The sequence below is a fragment of the Microcaecilia unicolor genome, chromosome 1 (assembly GCF_901765095.1).
Source record: "Microcaecilia unicolor chromosome 1, aMicUni1.1, whole genome shotgun sequence".
Taxonomy (NCBI): Eukaryota; Metazoa; Chordata; class Amphibia; order Gymnophiona; family Siphonopidae; genus Microcaecilia; species Microcaecilia unicolor.
Window position 1 is genome coordinate 541,135,444 of NC_044031.1, and position 12,632 is coordinate 541,148,075.

Consider the following 12,632-nt stretch of genomic DNA (forward strand, 5'->3'; position numbering starts at 1 on the left):
TGCTTTTGTCAAATTTTATCCCACCCATTATAACCCATAATCAACATTGGAAAGATTGTCCTCCTGTGTCTTCCCGGACCAGGACCTTAATAGACTGTGCTGATATTATACAACATTCAATAAAAGTTATTTACAAAGATAGGACAACTAGTTATAAAGAATTCAGACAACTTCCACCTAATTATATGAGATCAAATTAAAAACCTTTCCCAAGTGGTGAGAGCTTCATTTCACAGTGAGTACCTATTTCTTGTTGTGTTAATGTGAGGTCTGTAGGAAAACACATTTAATTAAGGACTGGCTTGAAGAGCACCAATCCAAATGTCTGTTTCTCACAGAAACTTGGACTTATACTAATGAAGACCCAATCTTAAGAGAACTGTGTCCAATGGGTTATAAAATCTAGGCATCATCTAGGGAAGGAAAAAAAAAGGTGGAGGGATAGCCATTATTTTTAAGGATGCTTTTGAATTTAACTTTCTGGAAGCTATTAACACCCCAGAACTTGAGGGGTCCTTTTACTAAGCTGCGGGGGGGAAAGCCCCTGTTTTTCCCATGCGCTAGGGCCCTTTTTACTGCATCTGGTAAAATGCCCCCCCTCCCCCGAAAATGGCCAGGTGGTAAGATAATACTTACCATGTGGCTATGCGGTGGGCAGCACTTAACACCACCCATTGAAGTGGCAGTAAGGGCTTCTATGGTAAACCGGTGGTAACCAGGCAGCGCGTGGCGATGCCTGATTACCACCAGGTTAGCACCGCGCTATGGAAAAAAAATTCCCAGAGTGCTGAAAATGGCGTGCGCTCCAGCTGGAACTATCATTGGCAGCCGCGTTGGTCCGGCGGTAGTTCCATTTTAGTGAGCAGTAAGCCTGCATTGGGCTTACCGCCGCTTTGTAAAAGACCCCCTGAGATTTTAGTTTTCCAACTAAGTGACAATTCTCTTGATGGAAATTTAACATGTATGTTATTTTATTGTCTTCCAGGAGCTAAGGAAGTTTTTTATGATTTTGTATGTAGGAATAAGTACATAAGTATTGCCATACTGGGAAAGACCAAAGGGTCCATCAAGCCCAGCATCCTGTTTCCAACAGTGGCCAATCCAGGTCACAAATACCTGGCAAGATACCAAAAAAGTACAAAACATTCTATACTGCTTATCCCAGAAATAGTGGATTTTCACCGAGTCCATTTAATAATGGTCTATGGACTTTTCTTTAGGAAGCCGTCCAAACCTTTTTAAAACTCCGCTAAGCTAACCGCCTTTACCACATTAACTTACTTTGGAGAGATATTCTGATACCAATGTTTTAGATTTATTTTCTTTATTTGCTGTGAATGATCAATTATTTCCCCCCTCAACCTACTCATGAAAAGGGTCAACAGCTGGATTTGATTACTGTGATGCAAGATTCTCTCAATGTTTTAGTTTCAGATTTGTCGTGGTCAAAAAATCTATGGTCTGATCCATTATTTTGCTCAATTCATTTTATTTATTACCATTTATGTTCCGGATCTTATCCAGAGCGAAGCACAATATACACACAAAATAAAATCACATAAATCACAAACATATATAAAAAAAAATACAGTCAGACTTGTCACAGCACTGTGTTCCCATTATACTGAAATCAGCTCCAAGCTTGCATCAAAAAATGCAATCATTATTATTATTATTATTTATTGTACTTGTATCCCACATTTTCTCACCTCTTTGCAGGTGCAATGTGGCTTACAAAATAGAAGAAAGACTAAGGGCCCTGTTTACTAAGGTGTGCTAGTGTTTTTATTGCACGCTAAAAATTAGCATGCACTAACATTAGAGACATCCATAGGATTATGTGGGTTTCTCTAGCATATGCTAATTTTTAGCGCACACTAAAAATGCTAGTGCGCCTATAGTGGGTTTAGTAAACAGGGCCCCCCCAAAACAAACCAAAGTTACTATGTTAGAAAAAGGACTGCTATTGCTCAGTTTTGGGAGCATTTTAATCTCAAGGTAGTTTGTGATCCTATATTTTTTTAATTGATAATTTGAATCAGCTAGTTGAAGAAATTCTTAACAAAATTGCACCATTACACAAACAGTGAGAGAAATAAATGGTTTCATGTAGAACTATTACAATTGAAATAAACATGTTGTAAACTAGAAAAAAAATCTGGAAAAAAGACCCTAGTAAGCAGAATAAACTAAATTGGAGAAAGGAAATTTCCAATTATAAACCCGAACCATAGCTACGTGATGCAAGGTTCCATATTAGAATCACTGCTCAGGAAAAGAATCAAGGTGTCATCGTTGATGCTACATTGAAACCTTCTGCTCAGTGTGCAGTGGCAGCTAAGAAAGCAAATAGAATGTTAGAACAAGTCACTTAATCCTCCATTGCCCCAGGTACAAATAAGTACCTGTATATGTAAGCCGCATTGAGCCTGCCATGAGTGGGAAAGCGCGGGGTACAAATGTAACTAAAATAAAATAAATTATTAGGAAAGGAATGGAAAACAAAAATGAGAGTGTTTTAATGCCTTTGTATCACGCCAAGGTGCAAACCACATCTTGAATGCCGTGTGTGCAATTCTGGTCACTGCATCTCAAAAAAGATATAGTGGAATTAGAAAAGGTACAGAGAAGGGCGACGAAAATGATCAAAGGGATGGGATGACTTCCCTATGAGGAAAGGCTCAAGCGACTAGAGCGCTGTGCATTATTTATCTTTTTGTTCCATTTTCGGAAAATAAAATCATCCAAGTGAAAAACGCACAAAATCAAGCCATTGGGATGTAGGAGGAGCCAGCATTTTTAGTAAATGGGCCACACACACATTCCAGGAGAGCAGTGGGGCACTCTAGGGGGATGTTATAATGCCTTTGTATCGCTCCATGGTGCGACTGCACCTCGAATATTGTGTTCAATTCTGGTCGCCGCATCTCAAAAAAGATATATTGGAATTAGAAAAGGTGCAGAGAAGGGCGACAAAAATGATAAAGGGGATGGGACGACTTCCCTATGAAGAAAGGCTAAAGCGGCTAGGGCTCTTCAGCTTGGAGAAAAGGCAGCTGAGAGGAGCTAAGATAGAGGTCTATAAAATAATGAGTGGAATTGAATGGGTAGATGTGAAGCGTCTGTTCACACTTTCCAAAAATACTAGGACTAGGGGGCATGCGATGAAGCTACAATGTAGTAAATTTAAAACGAATCAGAGAAAAAGTTTCTTCACTTAACGTGTAATTAAACTCTGGAATTCGTTGCCAGAGAATGTAGTAAAGGCGGTTAGCTTAGCGGAGTTTTAAAAAGGTTTGGACGGCTTCCTAAAGGAAAAGTCCATAGACCGTTATTAAATGGACTTGGGGAAAATCCACTATTTCTGGGATAAGCAGTATAAAATGTTTTGGTCATTTTTTGGATCTTGCCGGGTATTTGTGACCTGGATTGGCCACTGTTGGAAACAGGATGCTGGGCTCGATGGACCTTTGGTCTTTCCCAGTATGGCAATACTTACGTACTTATGTACACTGCAGTGAACTTCAAATAAATGCTCCCAGGTACACATCTCACTGTTGTTCCCTTATCTTGTCTGCTGATCCCTCCAAAACCCATCACCCTGAACTGTACACTACTACAATAGCCTTTATGGGTGAAGGGGGCACCTATATGTGGTTATAGTGGGTTTCTGGTGAGTTTTGGAGGCCTCACAGTTTCTACCACAAGTGTAACAGGTAGGGGGAGATCTGGGCCTGGGTCTACCTATCTGCAGTGCACTGCACCCACCACTGGACTACTCCAGGGACCTGCAGGCTGCTCAGATGGACCTGACTATCACATCTGAGGCTGGCATAGAAGCTGGTAAATAATGTTTTTAATCACATGGTGGCAGGGGGTTAGTGATCACTGGGGGAGTTAGGGGAGGTCATCCTTGATTCCCTCCAGTAGTCATCTGGTCATTTAGGGCACATTTTTGTGGCTTATTTGTTAATAAAGCAGTTCTAGACCAAAACGTCTAACTTATAGCCTTGATGTTTTTGTTTTGTTCCATTATAGCAGTAAAACGTCCAAGTGTTAGGAACGCCCAGATCCTGCAACATGCCCCCTTGTGATTTGAATGCGCTTCTGATGGACTTCATAGAAAAATGTTTAAAAATTGGTTTTGAAAATACCAATTTGGATGTTTTTGTGAGAAAAACATTCAAATGCAGATTTATGCCACTTTAGAAAATGAGCCCCATAGTAAGCTATGGAACTTTGTAAGTCTAAGTGCTTTGAAAATGAGCCCCATAATCATTGGTAACCACTATGGATAAAACATTCTCGCCTTAAGACATTTTGAAATTTAAATAACTCCAATTTGGTGCTTTGGACAAGATTTTGTTGTATAAATACTAAGACAAAATAGAGCACTCTCTGAACGTGTTATTTTATGATCTTGTCTCCTTCTGAAAGAGCAAAGCACTAGAAAAATGCTACGATTGTTGTGTGAGCTTTTAATAAAACTGCAGCCACCAAACAAATATCAATTCCTTGTCATCAAGCAGATGAAGCCATTACGTATGGGTTATGTCCATCAACCAGCAGGGGAGATAGAGAGCACTCAAACTTTCACAGTGCCCTCTTGGCCAGCTAGCTCCACTGCCTCTTCAGTATTCTCTATCTCCCTTAGCAGGGTGGCTGCAGCTTGTTCGAGCTCCAGAAAAATCTGCCGGGAGGTGGTTCCTGGCTTGCCAGTTGTTAACCGGGGTGTTGGAGGCTATAGCAGCTTCACTTTAAAGGCACATAGGTTAGCCCTTTCCCTGCCTTACCCATACCTCTGTGGATGTGGACATATTGCCTTGTTTTCCCTGTCCTTACCCACCAACAGTGGATGCAGGCATATAGGTTCGCCCTTTCCCTGCCTTTCCCACTCATCTGAGCCTCCGGAGTCTTCAATACCTCTGCTTTCCTCACAGCTTAAAAAAAAAAAAAAAGTCGCGTTGCGTTTTTAAACGCAGAGACGCTGGAACAGAGGTTTTTGACCTGATTTTCAGCAGGATCGTAGTTGTACACTAGATCCTTTGAGGTAAGAGTGTTTTCCAACTCCTCCGGGGTGGGCCCGCGATCGGGGCGATTTTGGCGCAAAACCGCCATTTTGGATTTTACCGCCATTTTTCGGCGATGGCTGCGGACAATGTAAAGCGCTGTTCCTCTTGTGGCAAGCGCAAATCAGCAGCAGGGCTCTGTAAATCGTGCTGTATTGGCGTAGGAGCCGGCCCGAGCATGGCGAGCGATGTTTCTTCCCGCTCTAAGCTGGCAGCGGGCGCCATTTTGCTTACACCGCATGGCGCGGCCTCCGTGGACACGGAGAGACCTGAGCCAGGTGGGGCACCTCGAGATGAGGTTATTTCAGGAGTGGCTAGCACCGGACAGGATTTGGGTGCCCAGGGTGAGATTTTCTCCCCGGATTTTGTGCTTTTGCTGCATAAAGCATTCATGATGAAAAGAGCCCTTCCTCAAGGGTCGCCTGAGGCTCCTCTGATTGCCCCCCCGATGGATTCTGGCCTGGGACTGCCCAGTGAGGCTTTTTTCCCGGATGCTTGGCCTAAAGATAAGCGCAGAAGGGTTAATTCCCCTTCAGATTGTGGTGCACCTTTTTCCCCCCTGTGGTCGGGGTGTGAGGATTCGGAGAACTCTGACAGACGTTCTTGGTCTGAGGAACCAGAGTCAGGTGCGGATTTACCACAGGATCTGGATGATCCCTCCGCGGTGAGGATTTTCCACCGTGATGAGCTGCCAACGCTTATTTCAGATACCCTGCAGGCCCTCTCGATTGAAGATCCTGACAGTGGCATGGCCTCCTCGGGTAATCCCAGGATGGCTAGTACCAAGAAAGCTGCTCGGGCCTTCCCTTTGCATGACTCCATCCTAGAGCTTGTTTCGGCTCAGTGGGCTGACCCCGAGGGACCTTTGAGAGTTTCCAGGGCTATGGGGCAGTTATACCCTCTGCATGAGGGACATATGGCTCGTTTTCAAATGCCTACAGTGGATGCCCTAGTCACTGCGGTGACAAAGAGAACTACCCTCCCTGTTGAAGGAGGTGTTGCCCTGAAGGATGTTCAAGACCATAGGCTGGAAACAGCGTTGAAACGGTCCTTTGAAATTGCAGGTCTCACTGTTCGGGCGTCTGCATGCAGCTGTTATGCTGTGAGAGCCTGCCTAGCTTGGCTGCAACAGGCAGTGGCTCAGCCCGGAGATGGAGCGGAGCCCTTCTTGGATGTGGCTCCGCGGATGGAGGTGGCCTTGTCCTTTCTGGCTGATGCCCTTTATGACCTTGTCAGAGCTTCGGCTAAACAAATGGCAGTAGCAGTGGCGGCTCGCTGTCGTCTGTGGCTACGACAGTGGGCAGCGGACATGGCCTCTAAGCAAAGGTTGGTGAAGTTGCCTTTTCAAGGACTTCTCCTATTTGGTGAGGAGTTAGAGAAAATTGTGAAAGGCCTGGGTGATCCAAAACCCCAGCGCTTGCCCGAAGATAGGCAGAGGCCTTCCTCTAAGGGCCAGGCGGTCCACTCCTCGTACAGACCTCGCTTCCGTGAAGCTAGAAGGTACCGCCCGGGGCGTTCTGCTGGGTTCACTTCTCGTGCCCGTGGTCAGCAGAGGAACTCCTTTCATAAGTACATAAGTACATAAGTAGTGCCATACTGGGAAAGACCAAAGGTCCATCTAGCCCAGCATCCTGTCACCGACAGTGGCCAATCCAGGTCAAGGGCACCTGGCACGCTCCCCAAACGTAAAAACATTCCAGACAAGTTATACCTAAAAATGCGGAATTTTTCCAAGTCCATTTAATAGCGGTCTATGGACTTGTCCTTTAGGACTCTATCTAACCCCTTTTTAAACTCCGTCAAGCTAACCGCCCGTACCACGTTCTCCGATTCGTTTTAAATTTACCACACTGTAGCTTCAACTCATGCCCTCTAGTCCTAGTATTTTTGGATAGCGTGAACAGTCGCTTCACATCCACCCGATCCATTCCACTCATTATTTTATACACTTCTATCATATCTCCCCTCAGCCGTCTCTTCTCCAAGCTGAAAAGCCCTAGCCTTCTCAGCCTCTCTTCATAGGAAAGTCGTCCCATCCCCACTATCATTTTCGTCACCCTTCGCTGTACCTTTTCCAATTCTACTATATCTTTTTTGAGATACGGAGACCAGTACTGAACACAATACTCCAGGTGCGGTCGCACCATGGAGCGATACAACGGCATTATAACATCCGCACACCTGGACTCCATACCCTTCCTAATAACACCCAACATTCTATTCGCTTTCCTAGCCGCAGCAGCACACTGAGCAGAAGGTTTCAGCGTATCATCGACGACGACACCCAGATCCCTTTCTTGATCCGTAACTCCTAACGCGGAACCTTGCAAGACGTAGCTATAATTCGGGTTCCTCTTACCCACATGCATCACTTTGCACTTGTCAACATTGAACTTCATCTGCCACTTGCACGCCCATTCTCCCAGTCTCGCAAGGTCCTCCTGTAATTGTTCACATTCCTCCTGCGACTTGACGACCCTGAATAATTTTGTGTCATCGGCGAATTTAATTACCTCACTAGTTATTCCCATCTCTAGGTCATTTATAAATACATTAAAAAGCAACGGACCCAGCACAGACCCCTGCGGGACCCCACTAACTACCCTCCTCCACTGAGAATACTGGCCACGCAATCCTACTCTCTGCTTCCTATCTTTCAACCAGTTCTTAATCCATAATAATACCCTACCTCCGATTCCATGACTCTGCAATTTCTTCAGGAGTCTTTCGTGCGGCACTTTGTCAAACGCCTTCTGAAAATCCAGATATACAATATCAACCGGCTCCCCATTGTCCACATGTTTGCTTACCCCCTCAAAAAAATGCATTAGATTGGTGAGGCAAGACTTCCCTTCACTAAATCCGTGCTGACTTTGTCTCATCAGTCCATGTTTTTGTATATGCTCTGCAATTTTATTCTTAATAATAGCCTCCACCATCTTGCCCGGCACCGACGTCAGACTCACCGGTCTATAATTTCCCGGATCTCCTCTGGAACCCTTCTTAAAAATCGGAGTAACATTGGCTACCCTCCAGTCTTCCGGTACTACACTCGATTTTAGGGACAGATTGCATATTTCTAACAGTAGCTCCGCAAGTTCATTTTTTAGTTCTATTAATACTCTGGGATGAATACCATCAGGTCCCGGTGATTTACTACTCTTCAGCTTGCTGAACTGACCCATTACATCCTCCAAGGTTACAGAGAATTTGTTTAGTTTCTCCGACTCCCCCGCTTCAAATATTCTTTCCGGCACCGGTGTCCCCCCCAAATCCTCCTCGGTGAAGACCGAAGCAAAGAATTCATTTAATTTCTCCGCTACGGCTTTGTCCTCCTTGATCGCCCCTTTAACACCATTTTCGTCCAGCGGCCCAACCGACTCTTTGGCCGGTTTCCTGCTTTTAATGTATCTAAAAAAATTTTTACTATGTATTTTTGCTTCCAACGCTAATTTCTTCTCAAAGTCCTTTTTTGCCCTCCTTATCTCCGCTTTGCATTTGGCTTGGCATTCCTTATGATCTATCCTGTTACTTTCAGTTGGTTCTCTTCTCCACTTTCTGAAGGATTGTTTTTTGGCTCTAATGATTTCCTTTATCTTACTGTTTAGCCACGCCGGCTGACGTTTAGTCTTTTTTCCCTTTTTTCTAATACGTGGAATATATTTGTCCTGAACCTCCAGGATGGTGTTTTTAAACAGCATCCACGCCTGATGCAAGTTTTTTACTCTGCGAGCTGCTCCTTTCAGTCTTTTTTTCACCATTTTTCTCATTTTGTCGTAATCACCTTTTCTATAGTTAAACGCTAGCGTACTTGATTTCCTAGTTTCACTTCCTTCAATGCCAGTATCAAAACCGATCATATTATGATCACTGTTATCAAGCGGCCCTCGTATCGTTACCCCCTGCACTAGATCATGAGCACCACTAAGGACTAAGTCTAGTATTTTTCCTTCTCTTGTCGGCTCCTGAACTAGCTGTTCCATGAAGCTGTCCTTGATTTCATCAAGAAATCTTATGTCCCTTGCGTGTACAGATGTTACATTAACCCAGTCTATATGCGGGTAATTGAAATCCCCCATTATTATTGTGTTGCCCAGTTTGTTTGCGTCCCTGATTTCCTTTAACATTTCCGCATCCGTCTGTTCGTCCTGGCCAGGCGGACGGTAGTACACTCCTATCACTATCCTTTTCCCCTTTGCACATGGAATTTCAATCCACAGTGATTCCAAGGAGTGTTTTGTTTCCTGCAGAATTTTCAATCTATTTGATTCAAGGCTCTCGTTAATATACAATGCTACCCCTCCACCAATCCGATTCACCCTATCACTACGATATAATTTGTACCCCGGTATGACAGTGTCCCACTGGTTATCCTCCTTCCACCAGGTCTCAGAGATGCCTATTATATCTAATTTTTCATTTAGTGCAATATATTCCAACTCCCCCATCTTATTTCTTAGGCTCCTGGCATTCGCATATAGACATTTCAAACTATGTTTGTTGTTCCTAAGTACATCATGCTTAGTACTTGACAGTATTAATTGGCAATCTTTTGTCTGATTTTTATTGTTATTTAAAGATACCCGATCTACTACAATCTCTTTTGCAACCTCACTATCAGGATACTCTATCTTCCCTGTTATGGTGATATCGGACAAGCGTTCCGCAGCTGGTGGCTCAAGACCAGGAGTTCAGGGGCGACCCTCTCAATGATGGTGCGCTGGCCCTCTCCTCGATGCCTGTCATCGGAGGACGGCTTTCCCTCTTTGTCGAGGAGTGGACCAAGATTTCCTCAAATCAGTGGGTTCTGGACCTGATCAGAGATGGATACAGAATAGAATTCAACGCCCCAGTAAGAGACGTGTTTGTGGAGTCCCGATGTGGTTCTGCCGTCAAACGGGCGGCGGCGGAGGAGACTTTACAAGGTCTGATTCAGTTAGGGGCAGTGACCCCGGTGCCTCCTGCCGAGCAAGGCTGCGGCCGATACTCCATCTACTTTGTGGTGCCGCGAAAAGGTGGGTCCTTTCGACCTATTCTGGACTTAAAAGAAGTGAACAAGTCCTTGAGAGTGCGGCATTTCCACATGGAATCCCTGCGCTCCGTCATTGCGGCGGTTCAGCCAGGAGAGTTTCTCATGTCTCTAGACCTGAAAGAAGCTTACTTGCACATTCTGATTTGGCCCCCGCACCAGAAGTTTCTGAGGTTTGTGGTGTTGGGAAAACATTTCCAGTTCAGGGCCTTGCCTTTTGGCCTCGCCACAGCTCCCCGAACCTTTTCGAAGGTAATGGTGGTAGTAGCTGCTTTTCTCAGGCGAGAAGGTATCAGAGTTCACCCGTACCTAGACGACTGGCTCATCAGAGCAGACTCTGCAACAGAGAGCTTACAAGCTCCCCGTTTGGTGCCTAGTGGTAACAGATGCCAGCCTGAAGGGCTGGGGCGCACACTGCAAGGGGAAGCATGCCCAGGGTCTATGGACACCCGAGGAGTCGGAGTGGTTCATCAACCGCCTAGAGTTGAAAGCGGTGTTTCAGGTGCTTCTGGCCTTTCAAGTGACCCTGGAAGGATTGGCTGTCAGAGTGATGTCGGACAACATGACAACGGTGGCCTATATAAATCGACAAGGCGGAACAAGGTGCAGAGCACTAGCCGCGCAGGCCGAACTGATTTGCCACTGGGCCAAGCTGCATCTTCAGTGTCTGTCGGCAGCTCATATTGCAGGTCAGAGCAATGTGCAGGCCGATTATCTGAGCAGGCATCAGATCGATCCAGCAGAATGGAATCTGGCAGATGAAGTATTCCTGCAGATCTGTGCCAAATGGGGCAAGCCCGTGATGGATCTAATGGCGACAAGTGCCAATACCAAAGTCCCGTGCTTCTTCAGCAGACGGAGAGATCCTCGCTCGGCGGGGTTGGATGCTTTGGCTCAACCCTGGCCTCCGGGTCTACTTTATGTGTTTCCCCCATGGCCCTTGATAGGGCGCCTGCTCTTGCGGATTCGGCTGCACCCAGGAGAAGTGGTCCTCATTGCCCCGGATTGGCCAAGGAGACCTTGGTATGCAGACCTCCGACTGATGCTCCTGGAGGCTCCTCTGCCGTTAACTCTGGTACCGAACCTCTTGACTCAGGGACCGGTAGCCATGGAGGACGCCGGCCGCTTTGGTCTTACGGCATGGCTATTGAGAGGGCGCAATTGAGGGATAAAGGTTATTCCAATAAAGTTATTTCCACTCTCCTGCAAGCCCGCAAGCGGTCCACTTCCGTGGCTTATGCCAGGATTTGGTGCCTGTTTGAGTCTTGGTGTGTTTCCAGAGCCATTGTTCCAATGCGGGCTCCTGTCTCGCCGATTCTGGACTTTTTGCAGGAAGGTGTACAAAAAGGCTTGGCCTATAATTCCCTGCGGGTGCAGGTGGCAGCGTTGGCCTCCCTTCGTGGTAAAGTGGAAGGCGTGTCTTTGGCTGCTCACCCAGATGTGGCACGGTTTCTTAGAGGGGTGCTTCGGCTCCGACCTCCAGTGCGAGCACCCTGTCCAGCTTGGAACCTGGGGCTAGTTTTGAAAACCCTGCAGGCATCTCCTTTTGAGCTGCTTCGGCGAGCATCGGAGAAAGACTTGACACTGAAGGCTGTTTTTCTGGTGGCCATTACCTCGGCGAGACGGGTGTCAGAGCTCCAGGCGCTGTCCTGTAGAGACCCATTTCTGCAATTTTCAGAGTCCGGAGTCACGGTTCGGACCATGCCTTCCTTTATGCCTAAGGTGGTTTCAGCCTTTCACTTAAACCAGCCTATTTTCTTGCCCTCTTTTTCAGAGGAAGAGTTTCCAGAATCTTTTGGGCAGCTGCACCTTTTGGATGTGCGCAGGACTCTGCTGCAGTATCTGCGAGTTACTAACTCTTTCAGGACTTCTGATCATCTGTTTGTTTTGCTATCCGGTTCTCGCAGAGGGTCCCCAGCGTCTAAAGCCACTATTGCCCGCTGGCTCAAAGAAACTATCTTTTCAGCTTATCTGCTGACCGGCAGGGTTCCGCCTGTAGCCTTTAAGGCACATTCTACTAGAGCGATTTCTTCCTCTTGGGCTGAAACTGGAGCACGCTCTCTTCAAGAGATATGCAGTGCAGCAACATGGGCTTCTAAGCTCTCCTTTGCCCGACATTACAGGCTGGATGTGGCTGCCAGGAGGGATACGCGTTTTGGTGCACAAGTGCTAGCGCGTGGTGTGGCTTGTTCCCACCCTATCTAGGGATTGCTTTGTTACATCCCATACGTAATGGCTTCATCTGCTTGATGACAAGGAAGGGAAAATTAGGTTCTTACCTTGGTAATTTTCTTTCCTTTAGTCATAGCAGATGAAGCCATGAGCCCTCCCTGTATGATTGTCTGTATGCTGTGAATCTGTTTTTCAGGTTCTGTTCTAATTTCCTGAAGTTCCTTCCTTGGGAGAAAGTTGGAAAACAATCTTCAGGATTCATGTTCAGTTTAAATTTAGGAGGATGTGTTCATTCCCTCCAGTGTGTTGGGAGGATGTGTGATTCCCTCCAGGAGGCGCGTGTGTTCCCCTCCAGTTCTATA

At 46.0% G+C, this 12,632-nt stretch overlaps 1 protein-coding gene across 1 annotated transcript in view; it reads left to right on the plus strand.

Moving 5' to 3' along the window:
* The window catches only part of TMEM67 (transmembrane protein 67), a 465,663-nt gene that overhangs the window by 434,994 nt on the left and 18,037 nt on the right, over positions 1-12,632 (plus strand).